This window comes from Callorhinchus milii, unplaced genomic scaffold (assembly GCF_018977255.1).
Source record: "Callorhinchus milii isolate IMCB2004 unplaced genomic scaffold, IMCB_Cmil_1.0 Scaffold3, whole genome shotgun sequence".
In the NCBI taxonomy this organism is placed as follows: Eukaryota; Metazoa; Chordata; class Chondrichthyes; order Chimaeriformes; family Callorhinchidae; genus Callorhinchus; species Callorhinchus milii.
In genome coordinates this window covers 63,551,426-63,574,437 of record NW_024704744.1, presented here as the reverse complement: position 1 = coordinate 63,574,437, position 23,012 = coordinate 63,551,426, and positions in this window count along the sequence as shown.

Here is a 23,012-nt window from a genome sequence, read left to right as displayed (position 1 = left end):
TGCCCAATTCTGGTCACCATACTGCAAGAAGGATCCAGAGGTGTTAGAAAGTACAATGTAGGTTTACTAAGCAGATACCAGCAGTGGCAGGTTACTGCTATCACGATAGACTGGATAAGTTAGGCCTTTTTTCGCTAGACATTTAAGAGGGAACCTAATAGAGATACTTAAAATTCTAAAAGGTTTCAATAAGGTTAGCATAAATAAGTTGTTCCAGCTGGTTGGGGAATCCGTAACCAGGGGATGCTAATCTAAGATAGCGATTAGGGGGATCTAAAAGAGAATTTAGGAGGAAGTATTTCACGCAGAGGGAAGTGAAATTGTGGAACTCGTTGCCTGAAGAGGTGGTTGAAATAGGTAGCATAGATACATTTTAGATATACATTCAAATGAAGGAGTAAGGAGTGGGTGGAGAATAGTGGAGTATAAACACTGGCACAGGCTGTTGGGCCAAGGGGATGCTTCAGAGGGCAGACATGATTTGAATTGTGAATTGTCTGATGTTCAAACACTCTAAAAGTCCTGTAGATTCTTTGTAAATCCTCTTCCTCCCCCTTCCCCCACACCAAAAGCTCTCATGGTCTATGGGTAATATAATAATTGATAGAAACCTTTGTTTTAGTGTCTTACCATATTAAAACATATCAAAGCTCTTTACGAGATTTAATGCGAAGTGTAGTGACTATATTTTGCTTAGAACGCAGCAGCCAATTTGCACAAAGCAATGTCCCACAAATGGCCATAAGGAAAATGACCAATTTTTTCTGGGGACTCTTGGTCAAGACACTGGGAATAATTATCTTTTGAAGAATGACTATTACATCTAAAGGTGAGAGAACTACTATTTCAAGATAAAATTAAACTTAAATTGTACTTGCATGTCTTAGCATGCTTCTAAAACTTATCCTTTTGAGTGAATTTTTTCAGTGAAACAATTTTGACAGCTATGAGTAAATATTGAATCCTGGCAAGGTATTATAGAGGGTCATAGAGGAAAAGCAATGTGTAAAAGATTGAATGAGGCAATTGTTAAAGTTGTTTTTTTACACTATTGATTACTGTACTTTCAACCAAATAAAATGCCTCAAAAATGTATCCTTTCATAGTCTGAACTAAAGGAAAATTTCATCAGTTTAAAAGTGAGGCAGACAATCCAGCTGTCAAAGCAAAGCTAATATTGAATTTCTCCTCACGATACAATAAAATCCCATGAATTGCTTTGAGACATTCTGACTTGAATGACGCTATATCAAATGCAAGGATTGTTATAATCCAGCGCTGGTCTTCACCTAGTAATACAAAGATGCCTGAGTTCTATTATAAGCCAAGTGTGCAAATCATTTGTAAAAGATTAGGTTCAAATTACATTTAGCATAAGAAGAGCTTTCAGGCATCAATGATGGACTGAAAATCTCTCTTATGTGTTTGACCAAATGTAATAATAATAATCCTTGCATTTGACATAGTGCCTTATCATGTCTTTGAGACCTCTCAAAGCACTTCACAGAATATACTGTAAAGTGAATTGACTGTATATTTTCTGGGTGAAAATTTAGTGCCATATTTAAAAAATGTATAAATGTTTTGAGGTGTCAAATAGTTTATTCCCAATTCAACTGAAGTGTAAAAGAAATTTGATTCATTGGTCTTTATATAAATTTGAAGGGGGAGAAAAATAATCTGTCATAAAACTTTATAGTACTTAAAACCCTGAATTTTATTGACTTAATGCACTAGTGTGTCTGCCTGGCTCAGTGGTAGCACTCCCACCTCTGAGTCAGAAGGTTGTGGGTTTAAGCCCCATGTCAGGACTTTGAATCACATTGTCGAAGGTGACACTCCAATGCAGTGCTGTGGGTGTTTTGCATCGGCTGAGACATTAAACCAAGACCCTGTCTACCTTCAGGTGGATATTTAAGATCCCTCGGCACTATTCAAAAAGATAAGGGTGTTTCTCCTGGTGTGCTGGCCAACATACGAAATTAAAAAAATCGATCAGTCACTCCACGACTGATTGTGGGGGATTGCTGTGCACTGCTGCATTACGCCCACAAAATACCGTCAATCCATTTTACAGTTTATCTTGTGAAGTGCTTTGAGATGCCTTGACATGACAAGTTGCTATGCCAAATGCCAAAAGTATTATTATCAATGTTATTAGATTCACACATGAGGGAGAAGAGAATAGACGGGAGTAAGGAGTGGGTGGAATATAAACACTGGCAGGGATGGTTGGGCCAACTGGTCTGTTTCTGTGCAGTTTGTAAATCTGTATGAAAACTAAAGCCTGGGACAGTCCTAGAATGCCTTCAGGCGTACAGAAACTCATCTCCATAAGTAAGCACTTTTAGTTTTGAGTTTTGATGCTGAAAGAATTTTACAGACATAAAGCTGTTACAACATAATAATAATCCTTGCATTTGATGTAGCGCTTTTCACGTCGGGAGGACGTCCCAAAGCGCTTCACAGAACACACTGTAAAGTGAATTGACTGTATATTTAGGAGCGAAACGCAGCAGTCAATTGCGCACAACAGTGTCCCACAAACTGTCGTGGTTTGAGTGAACAAATTGTTTTTTTAAAGATTATTATCCTTCATATGGTTATATGATATGGTACAATATAGTAATCTTAAATTGCCATATTACCATGGGACATCCTCCTGACGTGAAAGGTGCTTTACAAATGTAATTTTGTTGTTGTAATAATTATAATATCATAATATGGTAATAACTCACAAGTTCAATAATAGATGGTAAAACATTTCAAATAAATTGTAAAAACTTTACCTGATTACCAAGTTCCTCTTTATTCCCATATGTTCTTTATCTCACATCAGGATAAAAGTGGCAGCTTATTGAGCAAGAATAGTATCAGCTTTTTCACCAATCCACTGGATATTACAGTACTGTACTTCTCAGCAGTGGTGGTAGTGACTTTTTTGACTGGTGAGGCACATTTCCTTAGGCTATCTATGAATTCGTCTAACTGAGCGATCGTGTGACCATGGTAATGGTTAGCGCTTTGGCAATGTCTTGGCCTCTCTCCGGCTGGCCTTTGGTCCTTTGCTGCTCTCACCCAATTTGCTCAGCTTCCACTTGCTGGTCTCTGTGGGACATGGACATTCTAAGTGAGGCAATTGCTTCTAGTGCTTCTGATAGTATACCAGTAAAAGCTTATAGTCTTATCTAACTTGTAGTCCTACAGATAATGACTCAAGGGCTTTTAAAGTTTAAATATGCAGGTTGAACTTCAAGCCATGTGTAGTTATTGAATTCCAGATCAATAACCTTTTCACTTAACCTGAACATCTGATCAGATCCCCTCCAGGTGATAGCATCCATGACCTCAACTCATTTCTCCTTATCCATCTATTGGGTGATAGGCTGCACCTCCTGTCACTCTGAAGAAATCCCAATAAGCGTTACCGGAATGAGTGAGCCATGAATCTTAAGCTGCTGTTTGGTATGTGTGCAGGTCTCTTTCCTTATCCCCTAACATTACATGCTTGTTTACTTCTTCATTTACTTTGACATGTGCTGTGGATTTACTGAGAACCTGAGTCACATGGATAATCTCAGCTATGGGTTTACTCAGATGTCACCTTTGCTGTGAGTTCAAGTCCTGCACAATGACTCAAGACTGAAATTGAACTTGAATGAAACACTCCTATTTTAAGGCATCAGATTCCAAGTTTATTCAAGTTAACACTCTGCTCTCTATAGACTTTTTTAAAAATATATTTTTCTCTTGACAACCTATTACTGAACAACTGGAGGCAAGTGCATGCGTGTCTTTTCAGAAATATAGTTTTCTTGTTAAACCAAAATCTATGTGGTATTAAGCTTTAATACAAATGTAATCTTGTTATTGTTAATTGTCGCAGGCTAATTGCTTGTTAACCCAAAAATGTTTATTTGGGAAAGAATTTAGTTTCGGGGAAAGTTACACAGAGATCTTCCCTTCATAGCACCATGATACAAATGTGAGATTGATTGACTAACGTTCTTTGTAAGAACAAGTGCAATCCCCCTTTTAGGGCCATTTGGCTGAATATAGCTGCTGTGTGACAGACAAATGTCTGTCCGATATATTGCAACTAATGATTAAATAGTAAAATAACAGCACATGTATTCCTTAACATTAATAACATGAATAGATCTCCACTGAAGTTGTTTTCTAAAGGTGTACAGTCAAAAGAGCCAATAATCACCAAGTAGTGTTTATAACATGTTACTTTTCTTGTGCATCTCTTTATGTACAATTGCTGCAACTTTAACCTTACATAAAATCAACCCCATTGTCCACCTCTGTCAAACACACCCAAAGGCTTCTTTACTAACAAAAATGTATGTAGGCAGTGACCGTGAAAGAAAGCACAGATTAAATAAATAGTAAAATATAGGACAACAACAAATTACATTGTATAGGATAATGTCAAACACGAATATTCAATAAAAAAGCTAGCCTTTACACCCCACTGCTTCATACATTCATTGGATTTTGTATTTACTACCTGGATGTCCAAATAATCAGGAACTGGAAATGAAATGAATCACTCCATGGGAATTCTGCTCCAGAAGCATTTCGTTTCTGTGGGTCTGTGTGACACGTTCCTGCGTACCAACAGCTGTCAGTCACTCATTGTGAAACCATGTCACAAATACGGCAGTTTTGACTGCTGATAGTGACCCATTTAAGTACTACTTTCTACATGTCTCCTTTCAAGGCCAAAGAGCTCTAGTTTTGACAGACTATACAAGTTTGTTTCTGGGTGTTTGTGCTCCCAGCTGTCTTTTCCTATCATTGAAGCAGATGCATTTATCACAGTTTATTAGCATGAAGACAGACAATAATTATTAATTAAGGGTTATAGCAGACTACCATAGCACATAAACATTACACGTCTTTAACAGCAACAACCTAATTCTTCATTATGCAGGATCGCTGAAAGTCAGAGGACACAACTATTCAAACTCCTACTGTAATTTTCCCATTATCCCATTACGCCTTGAAAGGGGTTCAAAGGTAACCATGGAGAAGGTCTGGAAAGTAACCTTCCGGCAATTGTGTGCTAACCATGACCAGCCCATTCCACTCTAGGACTAGCGGGTTTGTCTGATGAATTCCCACATTTATTGTGAACATAAAGCAGGCAGACCTTGGAGATAGCTAACTGATGGTTGATGAATGAGTTAGCTACATGGTAGATATTTGTGCCAAGGACTAATGTTTATAGTGATTTACTGCAGGACTTCAGTAATGCAATTGGAAGGTGACTGTAACCTGACCTTATTTCCCTCTATAACAGATCCTGAGAGGAAGACAGAGCGGAGACCACAAATCAAGCCAGAGGAGCCCTGGGTTCCATCCAATGCTCCCATTAAACTTGAATTATTTTTGTTACTTACTAAGGGTGATGGCATCACCCAAGACCAAATTATGCCTTCACCACTTCATTGAGTCTGCTTTTAATTTATCTAATCAATTGTAGTAACACACAGTATTAATCACATCATGTTTTCCATGTTAAGGCAAGTATATTTTCAACTGACTGTGGCATATTTAATCTGAAAAGTGAATTCTGAGTAATTTATTTGCTGTTGACCTAATGCTGACCTGTGTTATGTCACTTTCACATCAGTCTCCTCAGTGATTTTACTATGAGCAGACTTGATGTACGGGTCAGAGTCTGCAGCATTATTGTGTATGATTTAGTGTGTGTGTATGGGCAGGGGGTTACATTGTCTACTGCACTCTACTGTGGTGGGCACACCAAAGTCACTCTAATTTCAACAATTTAAATGAACCTAATTTTACTAAGCAACCCTCTTCCCAGAAAAATACAAAATCTTCTACAGCAACGAACAGAAAGTTGCAGCAGTAGAATTAAATATTTAGGGGTAGATAGGTGAGCCCGACAAAAGTTTGTTTTAGTGAAAGTTTTAAGGATAGAGAGTGAATTCTTGAGTGATTATGTGCTAAGCACAGACATGTTCGAACTTAGCTCCAGTGAAAGACTCTGGGCAGGTTTTCCATAAACCCAGGTGATTTATTTAGCACAGTTTTCAAACCTTTTGAATTCCTAACATGGCTGAACCAAAAGACCAAGATGTATTTTTTTTAATATATATGTATTACAGTTGCTATTTTTATAGGTGATGGACAGCTCTGAATTGTGAATCATGTGAATAGCACATAGGAACCTGCCATAAGAAGGTTATTTAAATCTGCAGGGAGCAGAATTTTAGAGCATAAAGCCGATGAGGATCAAGGGATGTTTTTGATTGCCAGATTTCAAAAGTGTTGCAACAGTAATAATAATCCTTGCATTTGAGAAGTGCCTTATCATGTGTAGAAACATCTCAAAGCACTTTGCATATTATTCTGTAAAGTGAATTGACGATGTATTTTGTGGGCGAAATGTGGCAGCCAGTTTAGGTACAGCAATGTTCCACAAACAACAACAACTTGCATGTATGTAACGCCTCTCATGCAGGGTAGTCCCAGGGTGCTAACAAACAGTCATGATGTGAGTGCCCAATTTTCTTTAGGGGGATTGTCGGCCAGGATATCCCTTCTCTTTTCGAATAGTGCCTTCGGATCTTTAACGTCCACTTGAACAGGCAGCCAGGACCTTGGTTTAATATTTCATCCAAACAATACAAACTAGCTGAGATGGTAAATGATAATGACACACACAACAACACATCAAAATACATTTCCACAAAAATAGCCACCACACTTGAAGGAATTATTGGCTCTCCCACCCCGCATCTCCCTCCCCAAGCTTGAGTGCTCATCCTGCATTGTCAAGTGCTTTGAGACATCCTCCTGCCATTAAAGGCACTATATAAATGTAAATTTGAATTATTGTGTGAAGCACTTTGAGCTGTTCCAATTTGATAAACCCACAACTTTCTGACTCGGAGGTGAGAGTGTGAGCGACTGACAGTTTAGCCCTGATCAGGGGTTAATTGGGGAGATGAGAATCAATAGAGAGTTTTTTTGAGCTTGGATTTAGTCAGGTAATCACTCTGAATGGTTGTAGTGATATTATGACATGTTATGAGTGGAAAGAGGAATGCTTGTGTTGCTTTGTTGGAAAAGTTTTTGGAACGCAGGTTATTCAAGTACCATTGTATTATTCATCAGGAGGCCCTTTGGCCAAAGACTTGGACTTCTCTTGTGTGCTTCATCCTGTGGTGCAATGCATAAACATAATTTGTGCATTCGCATTAAACTACTGGGAATTTTGTAACTTGTTTGATGAAGACGCAAATGAGGAAGGGGAGTTACTCCTTAATGTTCGTTTGCTATCAAAGGGGAAGGCACTTGAAGCGATTTTAGAATTTAAAAGAAAAAATGCTTACGTTTTTGGAGGGGAAGGGAGAACTTGAAGACTGCAAGCTCCTTCAAGACAAAGACTGGCTCAGTGACCTTGCTTTCCTTACAGACATTTTCTTAACAACCTCACTGGACGCTTGCAAGCCTTTTTTCAATTTAATTTCAAACTTAACCTTTTTTTGAATGTTTTGTCTTAAAAAAACACTGGATCACTTTGTTCACTTGCAACACTTAAAAAGTGACAGTAACATCATCATCAATGTAGAAAAATATCAGAACACGATTTCTTCAAGATTTTGAAGAAGACAAAGACAATATAGCACTTTTCATCAACCCTTTCTCTCTTGCAGGCATCAAGGTTAAACATTATCGACCAGAAATACAATTGGAAGTTTTGGAACTTAAAAATCATAGCAAATTCAAAGAACTGTGCTTCTCCAGTAAGCCAGGACTTGAAGTCTTTTTGGAAATTAGTCCCTAAGAGTAATTTTCCTAAATTGCTCGACCATGCTCTTTGATATGTTTCACCGACAGGCCGAAACTTTGGGCAAGTTTCCTTACTCCACACGCCTTTGTTTACCAAGCAGTAAGTAGGAACCGGGCTTTTGGCGGATCGCATTTTGCCCACAAAATATACAGTCAATTCACTTTACAGTATATTCTGTGAGGCGCTTTGAGAAGTCCTGAAGAGTGATAAGGTGCTATATCAAATGCAAGGATTTTTTTTATTATTATGTGTGAAGATTCGGATCAACCTACACCTGTAAGCAGTTCTTTTTCACCAAGAACTTCATAAAAAAATAAATACCGCTCCAAACTACCGGGCGACCATTTTAATAATCTTCTTCTACTGGTGTGTTCAAACTGAATCCAAATATTGAAGAAATCATGAACAAAAATCAAATTCAGAAGCCTCATTAAGTAACTTGTTTGATATTTTATTGTAAATTTCTTATTATGCATCTTTCATTTCTTGTAATATTCTTCTTTTTAGTTTTATTGTGTATTTTTTAGTTGCACAGCAATATGTCTTGGGGTCACACTGGTACACCTTAGCAAAAGATTGGCCACCACTCCTAAAGGGATTCAATGATCTGCTGGGCGCAGTTATTAAGACAAAGTGTGGAACTGTTGGGCTTTATAACAAATCATGCTATTACTGGGTGAAAGCTGTTTCCATTCAAATATTTGTTGCAGTGGTTATTGTCGACATGTGCAATAACATCCATTATGTTGTGGAACAACTGTATACAGCACCATCAGGCATCCTGCGGCCTCTGTGACCACCTTGGTGACAATCGTGCCAAATTGGGGACAGTTAATGTGCATTGGACCTGCACCCACTAGGTTTGGAGTTGATATTGTTGGCTCTTATGAAATTAGACATGTATATCTAAGAGACAGCCTCATCAGTCTGGGTTCAATTCAATCCCCAGCGACTGCATTTAGCTCTTTGTGTAGTGCATTTAATAGAATGCCAAACGCAAGTCCTGTGTAACAGGCCAAATGGAAATTGTTTTGCATCTGGCAGCCTACACATCCAGAGTATATGTTAGTTCAGAGCACACAGATTACATTTAGTACATGCAGTGCAGCATAGAGCCCATATTGAGTTCAGACAGCTATACATCAGCGCTGGCTTTCTCTGTGGGGTAGATTAGAACTCCTTAGTGATCATGCCCTTCACCCAGTTTGGTTCAACATATACTTTACATAGCACAGATTTGAGTTTGTTGTATTCATCTTCACTCTTTGAAGTTATTTTCGAAGAATCCTGTGGCATTTGCAGAGTTTTTGAAGTAGAGTTCACGTTGTGGCCACTGCAGTGTTTGGTAGCGTTGATTTCGTGCCAAAGAAAATATCTCTGAGTTTAAAAAATTACTTTGCCAAAATAAACACTCCTACTTCAGTGAACTTTGGTTGCATTTGAGGTTCATCTTCATTTTGGATCCACCCACCAGCATGTGAGGCGCTATATCAAATGCAAGGAATATTATTATTATACAACATAGACAAAATATTTTATTCCTACTCACTTGAATGATTCTGCTTAACTTCCGATTTCCATTCCTAAATTAAGTTGCCTTGTATCAGAATGGACAGCATTTTTCTTTGGGCAGTAACCACGTGAATGTACTACCACCCAACCCTCTAAAATGTTTTGACACTTAATCTTGTTCCCTTTGTCATTACCAAATTAAATTCTTATAAACTGTCACTAATATCAACAACCACTCCAGATAAAAACTGGTCACTCACTTCATGACTGTTTGTGGGATGTTGCTGTACAATGTCCCACAAACAGTCAGGAATTGAACGATCATATTTATCTGGGGGATTGTTGGCCAAGACACTGAGAGAAACTCCCTTTTCTTTTCAATTAGGAATGGGATTTGAAACATCTAATTCAACAGACTCCAATGACAGACTCAGTTTAATGTTTCATCTGAAGGATGTCTCCGTCAACAATCAACACACCTCAATCACTGCAGTAGCAGTCTAAACTATATGAGATCAAAGTTCTGAAATGATGTTTGAACCCACAACCTTCTGATGCACAGGCAAGAGTTCTACCAATAGAGTCAGTCTGATACAAAATCAATAAAATAACATTTGCACACAGCAAGGTCCAATAAACAGCATGAAGGAAATAACCAATTTGTATCTGGAATATTGTTGGCTCGGACACCTGGGAAACTGCCTTCTCTTTTGAATAGTGCCAAAGGATCTTTCACCTGAACAGGGAGACAAGACCTCATTTAATATCTCATCCAAAGCTTCCCCAGTTGGACTTGTTCCTGACAGCAGGAAAATCTCTCCTTCAGAATTATTTTATATTTATTTTTGTGCTCCCGATTAAATTGGCCAGATAACAAAAACAAATCAAGAAATTGCTTTCTAATTGTGTACCAGGACCTCATCAGCAGCGGAAGCACAGGGACGTGCCAGACTTGTACAGTACTTTTGATCATCCTCTTTTCCCCCTGCCTTCCACCCTCCCCGATCCCGGCCCCCAGCTTGGGTCCGAAACACTGATTGTCCAGCGCCTTGGGACGTCCTCCTGTGTGAAAGGCTCTATACAAATATCATTTTGTTATTGTTGTTGTTATTTTCACATTTAAGTGCACAGCGAGATCAAATATTATGGCACTTGGTTGAACATAAAACAATCACACATTGGTGCAAGGTTACCTTGCTTCGCTATGAATCCCTGCATTGGGTCTTGACCTTTTACCCAGAGCGTGAGAGCAATGCCTCCTTTGAATGCTGTACATTAAAATCTACTTCAAATCATTGAGAGTGGAGGCCCAGGTGGAGATGGCTCCTAAGTGGTATTTAATGGAGGAGGAGGAGCAGAGGAGGAGAGAATCATACAGCATTTGATCACATCAATCATTGTGCTCTGATTGGGAAGACATAAGAGAGCGTACTGCATCCATCCAACTATTGGCACTGAGCAGTGAGTGCCTCATGCATGAGAACCTCAGGGCAGGAAGCCAAGTCTTTTCCTGTTCCTAAGTTGTGCTTGATGCCCCTTGGCTGACGGAGAGGTCCGAATCTTGCTATATGTTTACAAATCTGGTGAATATAAATCTTGTGGTGACACAGCAAGCTGCTTGTTCCCTCTGCCCCCTCTTTGTAAGCAGCTCAGAGTTGCTGTATTATTACGACCACCTACTGCAAACAATCTAAGATAACAAAGCTATTTGGATGCTGAGAATGTGATGACTATTCCTCAAGGTAGGCAGACTTGGCTTTGGTGTATTCTGGACTGTGTGTGCCAAGTGTGGGATCAAGCCCTTGAAAGGGAAAAGAGTGAATCAGTCTAAAACAGTGCTGTGAGGATCAGTATCATCACTGAGCTGTAAAATGTTGCATTACGTGTATCCTATGAAATGTACAAAAGGCAATGATACCGTGCAATCAAAGATAAAGTCTGAAAAACTTCTCCACTCTCTCGCTCACGACTGTGAACTTTGTACCAGATTCATTATTAACGGAAAATCAATAGCACATATCCAATTGGAGTGAATATTAGCACTAACACCCTGATGTAGCAACATTTAATACCAGCGCAGAGATAAAGGTCTGTCCTGCATAATTCAAATTACAGAATTGCAGGTAGCTTTGTGGTGTGGATCACATCTGCTACATTCAATGGAACTCCAGAATCATAGAAATTTAAGGCACAAAAGAAGACCGACCATTTGGCCCATCTTGCCTGTGCCAGCTCCCTCAAGAGAAATCTTTTCAGCCCCATTTATGGGTCCTTTCCCCCATACCCTTGTAGTTTATTCCTTTTTAGGTATTTATCTAGTTCCCTTTTGAAAGCTAAAGGATTCTGCCTTTTCCCCTGCAGGGCATTCCATATCCTAACTACCTTTTGTGTGAAAAGATTTCTCCTTGTCTCCCCATTTTCTTGTTTGTTCACCGGACTCACAATAATATAATTCCTTTCACATTGAACCTATCTCATTCTCAAATCTACTGGGCATTGCCATTAATTATGGACCAGATTAAAGTTGATGACTCCAGGAGTGATGGCATCTAGTTGACCCCTTTGGATGAGGTTAGCAGATAGGTTTGTCTCCTCCCCTTTCTTCCTCCACCATCTCAAGCAGAGACGAATAAAAACAGCTGAGTTCACCACTATTGTCCTCAAAGGCAATTCAATCATACTAACATGTCTTCACTGGTTAAAGTGTTTGTGTTGCACTGTTTTAGCTGAAGCTTTCAGATCCATCTGTTGACTCAATGGCTGGAGCTCTGGCTGAGGCAGCCAGTCTCACTTCCTGAAGATATTTTTCCAAAGAAAATGTGTTAAAAATACATGGAGCGCAGGTTAAATATCTGCATTACAGTCAGACAACTATGTAAGTTGGGCTCAGGGCTGGTACCACTGTGAACATGTAATTACATGACATGATGGATAATTTTATAGGCAGGTGACTTGAGGGTCAAAGGTACAGTCTCATTGCTATGTTTCACTCCACATTGATTGACATGTTCTGCTTTCTGGTGTATGTGTTCCTAACTGAACTGAGAAAAATTACATTCATCCAGACAGCGAAACAAGTTACAAGGCTGATATATTAACAGTTGTAGTTGGAATGAGGTAATTTAGGGCTCTTCAGAGAGATACCACCACTCATTGTTTTGTACAATCCTGATATTATTCTTTGGTTACCTCCTCACGTCATTTATTTTTAGTGTGTATATAATGAAAGAGGAATCCAAAGCTTTATTGAGCTCCCTAACGTTAAATTTACTTTGCTCACTTTCTCCTAATATCATGTAACCTTCAGTTTACCTATAAAATGAACAATCGCTACTCTAATAAATCCTGTGAAGTACCTCAAGATGTTCTCCTGACTTGAAATAATTATTATTATTATGATTATGATTATGATTATAACCCTGGGTAAATCAGTTTCTGTTTCAGACTGTCATTCCTCACTCTGCCTCAGTGCAGAATCGCCTCACAACTTCAGAAGCCCCGAGACATAGTTCTTCATAGTTTAACTTTGGCTCTTAATGATAACCTCATACTAATGCTGCACTAATGGCTGTCTCTGCCTTTTGCTACCACAGTATCTCTCTTCATACAAAATTGCACAAATTTTTGTTTCATTTTCTATATCTTTTAAACACAAATTTTACAATATGAACAGTCATTAAATATCTAATAGCCCGTGGCTCTCCTTCCAAACAATATATCATTTCCTTCATTTCCTTTCATTAAGTTCCCTCCGTGCACCATTACTCATTGCCTGATCGAGGGGGTCAGGAGGCCATCTCTCCCAGCTCCTGCGGATATTGCTCCGTACTCGGTCAGTGGAAGGTGGGTAGGAATGACCTAGGCCCCCAGGTTCATTCATTCTCTGATTTCCACCCTCGGCCAAGAGAATCACCCTCAGTCCTCTGGTTGTCTCCTGAATTTGGGAAATCATCAATTGGGTGGTTGTAGGGAAGCTTTTTACAAGGTCATGTGTCACATCAATAAAGTGCATGGTGAGAGTTTATAATAATAGTAATACTTGCATTTGTTATATCGCTTTTCACGTCTTTTCGACGTCTCAAAGCCCTTCACAGAATAATAATAATACTTGCATTTGTTATATCGCTTTTCACGTCTTTTCGACGTCTCAAAGCGTTTCACAGAATAGACTGTAAAGTGACTTGACCGTATATTTGTAAATATATTGTAAAGTGAATTGACTATATTTTGTAGGCAAAATGCTGCAGCCATGAATTGAACTGACCAATTTATTACTATTTTATTTGAAGGAATTAAGTTTCAGGGAAAGAACAGTTGTATTTCTGTCCCACATCTTTAATGTTTTACATTTCTACTTCATCACCTACACGAGGCCAGCTCTTTAATGATGCTAGGAAATGGTCAGTTCAGAGCACCTGGCCAGTCCAACAGAACTTTGAAAAAACACAGAGCAATTTGTTCTGAGACCTTTACAGCTGCTTAAAAACATATCTCTTCAACTGCACCCTCCAAGCCTTCAAACCTTAAAAAAAATTGATCAGTAGCACTCAGAAAGGTTTCAGTGTTACACAGGATTTTGCGTCTTATCCTCCCCCCTTATTGAAGGCAGGAGTTGCTACTGATCCTGACCTCCCTGGGCAAACCTCCCACTCTGACCTCTCAATCCTTGGCCTCTCCTGATAACTCCTAAACCTAATCCCAACGCAGATTCCTGGAGCAGCGTTTTATCTTTCCTCAGGTGTTCTTTGAGCCTGCACGTCTGACCTGTGACTTTAATGTGTTCAGACTGTAGTTGTCCTCACTCTATTCCCAGGTGTGTGTTTTATTTCCTCTCTCCATTTAAATTGGGATTTGATGGCTTATAATAACTGCCGTCTCACCCACTTTTATCAAGAATAGAGGAGCTGACAATGTAAGAGCTCCATTTTAATACATTTCCTCCACTTTATGCACCAGACAGAATATTTGTTGCCTTTTTAGGTATCGTAACAGTTTTTAAACTTCTATTCAATTTTTCTTTCTTCTTGGGCTAGCCTTGCTTGCTCTATCCTGTATAACCTTTATTCTATATAATCTTTTTTAACACTGTCGAGATGTGGGTGACCCTGGCAGGCTGGCATTTATTGACCATCCCAGTGCTTGGCAATGTTCCCCCAACGTGAAATATCCTACATAAATGTAAATTTGTTATTATTGTAAACTGCTCCTATCCTTAAAATATAATAATAGTAATAATAATAATCCTTGCATTTGGTATAGAGCCTTTCACATCAAGAGGATGTCTCAAAGCACTTCATAGGATTTAATTGTGAGTTATAATGATTGTGTGTTTGTAAGTGAATGTGGCAGCCCATTTGCAGACAGCAATATCTCACAAACAGCCATGACCAATTTTATTTTGGGGATTATTGGCCAGGACACCCTTCTCTTTTCAAATAGTCCCAGAGCATCTTTAGCACCCAGCTGAACAGGCAGACTAGACCTCAGTTTAACATTTCATCTGAAGGGCAGCACCTCAAACAATACGGCTCACTCTGAGCACTGCATTGGAGTGTCAGACTAGAAGATATGCATTTTAAATCACCACCTGGGGCTTGAAACTACAACCTTCTGACTCACAGTTAAGAATTCTATCAACTGAGCCAGGCCGACTTGTGGTGATGGTGTTGGAGTTCCTGGAATTTTGACACATTTTGTTTGCAGGCCACTGAAACGCTTGTTCGTGCCTTCATCACCTCCAGGCTCGACTATGCAAATGCCCTGCTTGTTGGCCTTCCCAACTCCTCCCTCCACAGGCTGCAGATAATCCAGAACTCTGCAGCCCGTGTCCTCTCCCGCACCAAACTCTGTGACCCCATCTCCCCCATTCTTGCCCGACTCCATTGGCTCCCTATCCTTCAGAGGATCCAGTTCAAGATCTTGGTCCTCACCTACAAAGCCCTCCATGGCCTCGCCCCACCCTACCTCTGTGACCTCCTAACCCCCTACCAACCCGCCCGCTCCCTCCGCTCAGCCGACTCTGGCCTGCTCCACGTCCCCCGACCCACCCGCCCCACCATTGGCGGAAGAGCCTTCAGCCACTCTTCCCCCAACCTCTGGAACTCCATCCCCCAAACACTCCGCCTCGCCCCCTCCTTAGCCTCCTTCAAGTCCCGCCTCAAGGCCCTCCTCTTCAACCATTCCATCGATCACCCTCCTTCCCCTCCCCTCCCTTCTCCCTCCCTGACCTCAGCTCGGGTCTGAAATGCTGTACAGTGTCCAGCGCCTTGGAACGTCCTTTCGATGTGAAAGGTGCTATACAAATGTAATCTTGTTGTTGTTACTGTTCAGTTTGCAGGATATTTATCATTGGTGAAATGTATCGAAGCCAACATTATATCTTCTCAGCCAGTTTTCATTTGCATATCAAAGCAACATGTCAAAATGCAGGGTATTTATTACAAAATTACATTTGTAAAGCGCCTTTCACGTCGGGAGTGGGATGGGGGGGCATCAGGAGAGGGGAGAGAGGCATCATTGTAGAGGCGAGCCTTGAAGGAGGTAAGGGAGGCAGTGAGGCGAAGGGAATGTGGGATTTACCACCTCCATTGCACACAATTGTTTTTTGCAAATGATACAGGGCAGTAAAATTAGCAATGAGTTGGTCTCTGTTATATGACTGAGATACTCAGCAAAATAAGTTTTTTTATCATTACAAGTTATTACTCGTCCAATAACTTGTAATGGTAATAACCAGCGCAGCATAATATTCTGAATTTTTTAATATTTAATAACTTTGGGACATTCTTCAGACATGAAAGGCACTATGTAAATATAAATTTGTATTGTTTTTTGTATTGCATTGAATGTTGCGTGCTTTTTGAAAGAAAAGTATTGTTGGATTTCATGGTGGTCTAAGATTTAAGTCATGATTCACTTTGCTTTGATTTCAGGCATGTAAAAATGTTGCAGTCATTATTGGATGACTGGGTTTATCCTAAGGTAAATGGATCCATTACATAGAGTATTAATTGGTTTCATTGTCAGATTTCATGACTGTACACAGAAAGGTTTCTGACCGGTTTAGTACAGGCAGATGATCCAGACTGACTGAAACTCAACCAAAGTCCACATTTCTGCTGAGACTTGTTGATTTTCCCACCTGCCAGAGAATATACCAACTGTTGAACAACTCTTGTTTATTTTGCTGGTTTTTAGTCATTTTAGCACATTTTATCCACTCTGTGGATTTGGTGCTGTTGGTAGATTGCAGCGGAGTTCCTACAACTCAGTGTGATTTACGTCCAGTTACAAGAAGGAGACCGTGTTTGTCACTCGAGTTCTTAATTAAGGAATCTGTTCGTAATTACTGCAATTGAGACCACGATATGAGCAGAGGCTGCCATGTTCACCTACTAAATTTACAGTCACCAGATTTTACAGTAAATCCTGTGAAGCACTTTGAGATGTTTTCCTGACATAAAATGCAAATGCAAGGATAGTTGTTATTTATTATTACAGTGTAAAGGTATTGGGAACCTCAAAAAGGACTTGAGATGAAGGATTTTTTACATTAAACATTCACTCCATTACAGGTTAGAAACCAGATAGTGGTAACCACAGATTATCACTCTCTCAGTCCTAGGTATTAATAATCAGCCCCTGAGAGATTTATTAGAATTGATTCACTATCAGGCAAGTAACTACAAACTAAGCATGGACTCATCGTGAGGGACACAGTAGATCCACATCTCCTGTGTTAGTTGATAACAGTGATACATTTTTGCCTTGAGCTAAGTTGCTTTCCATGATGTTGTGGCGATCTGTTCAATCTTGCACATAAAAATTCTTGGCAAGACAGCAAAACAAAGCATTCTCTGTTGTGTTTTGCGTGGGCTTGAAATCCAATAGAGGCGAATGCCGCTCAGCAAGCTCACTCGGTATTTAGAGAAAAAATAAAATAACAACTTTGGACGACCGCTTTCAGAGTTAAGGTTTGAAATAAAGACGCCTTGAAATGGGGAACTCAATGCAAAAAGAATAAAGTGAAAGCCTAGGATGTGTCCTAAGGCGTCCTAGGATAATATCCACCTGAACAGATAGATGAAGCAAGCCTTCATTTAATGTATCATTCAAAGAATGGTACCTATTACAATGCAGCTCTGTCTCAATGCTGCACTGGAGTGCCAGTGTGGACTATGAGCTCAAGCGCTGGTGTGGGACCTCACCTGATCCAGGAGTGAGAATGCTACCAACTGAGTCAAACTGAGCCAGATGCTCATATTCATATACAGCATCCCAGATGCTGTATTTACTCTTTTCACACAGAAAGACCCGAGTGCTGATGGCTGAGGGTACTCAGAGCTGCTGTAGGGAGTATTCAGAACTGTAGGGAATATTCAGAACTGTAGGGAGTATTCAGAGCTGTAAGGAATATTCAGGGCTGCTGTAGGGAGTATTCAGAGCTGTAAGGAGTACTTAGAGCTGTTGGGTGGAGTACTTACAGTGCTCAGAGACGCTGCTTTGTTAGCAGAAGAGGTTGAAGTGAGTCGTAAAAATTAGATGAAAATAAAACATTTTGGAAGCAGTGCGCAGTATAAACTGATGCAGCTTAATGTCATTCACAAACCCATGAATTCTGGATTAAAATTGCTGGATGAAAGGTAGGTATCGTAAACTGTTATAAAGCTAGTACCAATACTGCTTTGTTACATAATAATGCAATGTCACCACCTGATATTCCCATAAGATAGAACCGTGTTAATAGGACAGTAAGACTAGATTGCCTACAGTATTAACACTATTGTATCTTATGGTAATATCAGGTAACGACACACAAGAATTTACATCAGTACAATAATCAAATCCACAACCCTGCAAAACATTTCAAAATAACATGTTGCGAGAGAGGAAGAGAAATGTATGGATTATGAATTATACCAAAAACAATTTGTGTCTCACAATCTCCAAGCTGTGATTCCTGTGGAACACTGTAATCAGAAACCAGCTCCTGATTCCAGCTTTTTCCTAGAGCCAAAAAGGAACTCGCTTGTTCGCTTGTCACAGACAGTCACTACACTTGACACTAATTACCTGTCAAGCATTTTGAGATGTTAATAAAACTGCAAATAATTTATTTCCTGCAGCAATCTGAGGATACCGTGCATGTCTTTCAGAATGATACCTTTACAGCAATGGTCATTCATATCGGCAGCCTTGGTTGTGAAACTGGTGATAAAAGCTCACAGAAGAAGATGCTTTGCTTTGACACGTGGTTCATGTACATGAACGCTAGACTGAAATTGGTGGATGAAAGCCAGGTATTCTAATCTGCTATAAAGCTAGTACCATTAATGTTTTGTTACATAATGGCATAATATTGCATAATGGCACAGTAAGACTTTCAGTTTTACTGTTCTATTAACACTGTTGTATCTTCCTGTTACACTGATATGCATTGTATCTTGCCCTGAAGTGGGAAGTGAGAATTACAAAGAGAGAAGAAACCGTAGCTTGGAAGAGGTCCTTTGCCAAAGAAAAGATCCAAATACATAGGAGAAAATCAGATGAAGTGTAAATTAAGGTTAAATATGCACAGGCTGTTCAACTGCAAGAACATTGGTAATTTTTCTGAGCTCATAAAACATTGATTCGCCTCAGAGAGATGATGCTTTGTACAAGCAGAGGCAGTGTAACTGAGAGTGTCTGCAGGAGAGGCACTGAACCATCTGACCACAGGACAGAAAAAGGCCATTCTGCACATTGTGTCTGTGTTGACTTTTTGAAAGATCAATCAATTTGGTCCCAATAACCTGCCTTTTCCCCATATCCCTATCAATTACTCATTTTTAAATAATAATAATAATAATTAATAATCCTTGCATTTGATATAGAGCTTTTCACGTCGGGAGGACGTCCCAAAGCGCTTCACAGAACACACTGTAAAGTGAAATTGACTGTATATTTGTGGGCGAACGCGGCAGCCAATTGCGCACAGCAATGTCCCACAAATAGTCGTAGATTGAAAATGACCAATTTATTATTGTTTTTTTTGGAGAGATTATTATTAGGCGTGTGGAGTAAGGAAACTTGCCCAAGGTTTCGCCTTGCCTTGAAATGAACTCAGGTCTCTCGCTTGCAAAGCGAGTGGTCTAACCACTGAGCTACAGGACTCCACGAGGTCTATCTAGGTCCCTCTTGAAATCTAATATGGATTCTGTCTCAACCTCAGCACCTGACAGAACATTCCATATCGAAACAACCCTCTGTGCAAAAAAAATCTTCCTAATCTCCTCTTTCACTCCTTTGAGGAATATCTATTTTATTATCAGAAACGGTGAAAAACATAGGAATGGTAAAGGCTATCTGTGTCAGATCATTGTTTAATATCCTACATATAAATTTAAATAAAACTAGACAGGACTGAAGGACCCTTCCTTTGAATCAAGAGAAATGTTTTCCACAAAACCCATCTCGGTTCATAAAATCTCTGGGTCAGAACTCTGAGCCATGGGTACTTCACACTCTTCTGTTCGCTGGCATTTAGGGAAACCAACAGGGGAGGAAGTACGGTTAGTAAATTGCTACTTCAGCAAAACTCAGAGAGAAAAATTTAAACATAAAGACTACAAGATTAAACAAGCAGACCTCACAAAGAACTGAGGCATTTTGGAGCAAGAATAGAACACAAGTTCTTCAATACCTCATTTTTATGTTTGTAGTTTGGAGAGATTTGTTTCTCCATGTCAATGGAATAACAGATATTTATTTGGCAGGAATGGGTTTGGTGAGTGGGAAAGCAGAGTACTTACTGCAGTCAAGTGACTGTGATGCTTCTAATAAAATAGATGTGCATAAACCTGGCTCATCTGGTAGCCTCTGGTAACCTCACCTCTGATTCTGAAATTTGTGGATTCAAGTCTGACTTCAGGACTTTGAACTCATAGCTTAATGTAATCCTGGGCTGCATTGTTGGATGTGCCGTCCTTCAGATGAGACATTAAACGAAAGTCTTGTCTGTCTGTTCAGTTGAACATTATGGTAATACTCAAAAGTAGAAGGGAGTTTCTCTGTATGTCCTAGACAATGATCCCCCAATAAATTTGATCATTCACTTCATGGCCGTTAGCGAGGCATTGTTGTGCGCAAATTAGCTGCTGAGTTTCCCTACAAAAATACACATTGTACATTAAATCTTGTGAAGCACTTTGAGACATCCTTCCAATGTTAAAGGGGTTATATCAAATGTAAGGATTATCAGTGTTATAGACATTTAGAGCAAAGGAGAATTTGTCTTTGATGCTGCAGCTTGATCTCATAATAATTATTATCAATATTGTTGATGAGCAGCACAAGCTTCTCTTACATATCTTTGTCAACGTTTACATTAATTGCCAATGTGTTTTGTTTCCACATTTACCAAATCCGGTTCATTTCAAGGCAGATGTTCTGCAGCTGTTCCACAGTATTTTCTGACAGTTTCACTGGATTCTGAAAGTGCGTTGGTAACTTTCCAAATGAGCTTTGAGCAATGATTTGACAGTCTTGAAAGGAGATCTCTCAGAGATATATGAGATTTTAAATGGGATTGAGAAAGTAAACCCAGAATAATACTTTTGGATGCACTGAGAGAGCAGAATAAGAGAGCACAGCTTCACGGTTGCAAAGTGTAATTTCAGGTCAAACACCAGGAAGTGTTCTTTAACCTGAAAGTCATTAATGGGTAGAAGAGTAGCTGAGGTCAGGGTACAAGACTCATTGAAATCAGTTCAATGCTGTACTGGGAGGTAGTGGGAATGCTGGAAGAATGAAATCGCTAAACATTTTTTTTCATCTCTTAAGATCTTATGAATAGCAACCGGAAAGTAACAGTTTACACAAACCTGCTTGTGAAGTCTTCTCACGTTGAATTGCTAGTTTCAGTATGTTCTGTGGCAATTTCAGGGGAGACTTCTATTCAATGCGTTTTTTCTGTAGTTCTTATATTGAAAACTGGGTTCAAAATTAAAGTTAAGGTAACAAGGTAAATCTAGACCTAAGTAGAATTTCTCGGTTGTCGTGTCCATTTAGCTTTCTCTTGTCCTAGGCCCCACTAGTAACATAGGAACAGGAGGAGGCCATTCAGCCCTTTGAGCCTGTTCCTCCATTTAATTAGATCATGGCTCATCTGTACCTCAACTAATCCTTTCAATTCCAATGAATTCCAACTCCATACTGTTGATGAATTTGAGTTACAGATTATCTGATCCTTTGCAGTTCTTCACTGAACCTTGTTCAGCAAGCAGTATTCTGAGCCATCCTGGTCTCTGCTCCTGAAAAGGGCTGTTAACATAACCTTGGTGATGAGGTGATGACGTGAAATTGGAATGGTTACTTGATGCTAAAAGGCTTTATTTTAAGCCAAGAAATTACATCTTTGCTCTGCCTCTGAGGTGCGACAGTACGAGCATATACAATAACAGCCTGAGCTAGCATTACACCTGTGGATTCCTGTGGATTAACATTCGTGAAGTCCTGTAGCTCAGTGGTTAGAGGACTCACCTCGCAAGCGAGAGAGCTGGGTTCAATTCCCAGCAGGGCGAAATGTTGGACAAGTTTCCTTACTCCACATGTTTCTGAATACCTAGCAGTAAGTAGGAACCCGGTTTTTAGTCGATTGGTGGATCACTTTTCCGGGGACAATAATCATTAAAAAAAAAAAAATTTTGTCACTCAATCCATGACTGTTTTTAGGACACTGCTGTGTGCAATTGACTTCCGCGTTTCACCCACAAATGTACCTTACAGAAAATCCCGTGAAGTGCTTTGAGACATCTAGAAGATGTGAAAAGTGTTATATCAAATGCAAGAATTATTAATATTATTATTATCTGAGATTTGTTTGCAGGGTTAGAATCATAAAATTATAGACATTTACAGCACAGAAGGAGGCCAATTGGAATTTGCATTGGCTCTCAGAGCAAGTTGTTCATTCAGTCCCACTGCGATACCCTGGTTCCATAACCCTTCAAACTTGTAGCTTACCTGCCTACTTCCACCTTGGAACCCACAATGGACTCTGCCTCTACACCTCTATTACAACAACAACAACAAATTATATTTGTGTAGCACCTTTCACGTCAGGAGGACGTCCCATAGGGTTGAACTTACTTGGCAGAGCAATCCTCATCCCAACAACTCTGTGTGAAAAAACTCTCTGAGTTGCAACTTTGGAAGTGTGTGATCCCGTTCCCCCCAATCCTGTCACACACACTGGGGACAATGGGTGGGCCCAAATAAGATGTAAGCGTTAACAGGTAAGTCTATAGGCCAGCAAATACAAGCAACCTTGGGCTATTTATTATGATAGATGCTGTTCACACCCATATAACTCAATGTCTTTAGTTATCAACATTGCAGTTTTCACCGCAGTTTTCCTAAAGAGACTAAAAATGTAATAAGATTGTAAATATTTGTAAGATTGGCAGTAAACACTATCCAGAGATATGGGTAACCAGAAAGAGTAAGTGCCTTGTGGTTATTGCCCTGTCTTTATTTAATAGGGAATTTCACGTGTCAAATTTATAATTCTAATATATTTGCAAATAATGATAGCACTTAAAAAATTTTGTTTTGTAAGTCTCCATTTTTCAGATCAATTCTGCTGGAGATTGATTTATGTATGGTACCTCCCCATAGGTTGGGCGTA